This window comes from Bison bison, unplaced genomic scaffold (assembly GCF_000754665.1).
Source record: "Bison bison bison isolate TAMUID 2011002044 unplaced genomic scaffold, Bison_UMD1.0 scf7180017864068, whole genome shotgun sequence".
In the NCBI taxonomy this organism is placed as follows: Eukaryota; Metazoa; Chordata; class Mammalia; order Artiodactyla; family Bovidae; genus Bison; species Bison bison.
This window is the reverse complement of record NW_011494640.1, coordinates 4219115-4220774: the sequence shown is the minus strand read 5'-3', so window position 1 is coordinate 4220774 and position 1660 is coordinate 4219115.

Sequence of the window (1660 nt, the reverse complement as noted above, 5' to 3'; positions counted from 1 at the left end):
TGAGGGTCAGACAGCAGAAGGGAGAGGTCCAGGCTCCATCCGCCTTCTCACACCAGCCTCTAGGCCTGGATTGGGAAACGGGTGCCTGGAATTTTCTTCTTTCCCAAATTCAGACCTGCTCAGTGTCAGTCAAATGCCTTCATTTTCAAGCAAAAGATAGTTGGTACTCCCAAAACACACAGAGTTGCCCAGAGCAAGAGTCCAGGCTGGCTTAAAGGTTTCATTATCATTCTATTTCTCTCTCATCTATCCATCCATCCACCTCCCTCCCTATCTATCACTTATTTCCTGTTGGTTCTGTTTTCCTGGAGAGCCCTGATTGATGCATCTGCTGTCAGTGGAAGGCAAGTTGGAGAGGCTGAATGGCGCAATGTCAAGGATGAAGGGTCTACCATTCAGGGGGTATGAGTGTCTCTCCTGGAAGATACAACCCCCAAGGTCATAGAGAAGCAGGTAGGAAATTTGCTGAGACTTGCTCTGCTACTCTACGTGCATAAAATAAATCCCGCTGTTGGTTTAACGAAGTTGGCCAGAAAACCAAAAATAACACTATCCCAAGACAACACTGCAAATGGAAAATTACAGAAACCACTCAAAGGACTCACAAAGTTCAGGTCCCATAGCCGGCTTCCTCATAAATCAAACCAGATCACGCCACTGTCCTGCTGAAAATCCTCCTAAGGCTCTTAGAATAAACCCCAGCTTAAGTCAGCGTGCAGCTCAGCTTCGCTCAGCTGTGTTCACCTTTTCCTTCCCTGTGCTTGGCTGGACCACTCTCTGAGACCTTAGGGCCTTTGCACATGCTGTTTGTTCTACTAGAACTTTCTCTCCCTGGTTCCTTCCCTGGCACCTTCTTATCTTTCAGGGCTCTGAGATGGCTTCCCTGACCATACATTCTGGCATGCCCTCCTCCACTCCCAAACCTTCTGCTATATCCCCTATTTATGCCCTTCATGGAACTGCAGCCTGGAATAATCTTATTGGTTCGTTTTCTTGTTCATTGCCTATCTCCTCAATCTGGTCTGCAGGTTCCAGAAGAACATGACGATCTCATTCTCTTGTATCTTTCTGATACCAGGTCATAGGAGACAGCATTTGATATTGATTTTTTTTGGTTGTGCCTCCTGTCTTCAGTTCAGTTCAGTCACTCAGTCATGTCCAACCCTTTGCGACCCCATGAATCGCAGCACACCAGGCCTCCTTGTCCATCACCAACTCCCAGAGGTCACTCAGATTCACGTCCATCGAGTCAGTGATGCCATCTAGCCATCTCATCCTCTGTCGTCCCCTTCTCCTCCTGCCCCCAATCCCTCCCAGCATCAGAGTCTTTTCCAATGAGTCAACTCTTCGCATGAGGTGGCCAAAGTACTGGACTTTCAGCTTTAGCATCATTCCTTCCAAAGAAATCCCAGGGCTGATCTCCTTCAGAATGGACTGGTTGGATCTCCTTGCAGTCCAAGGGACTCTCAAGAGTCTTCTCCAACACCACAGTTCCAAAGCATCAATTCTTCGGGGCTCAGCCTTCTTCACAGTCCAACTCTCACATCCATACATGACCACAGGAAAAACCATAGCCTTGACTAGACGAACCTTTGTTGGCAAAGTAATGTCTCTGCTTTTGAATATGCTATCTAGGTTGGTCATAACTTTCCTTCCAAGG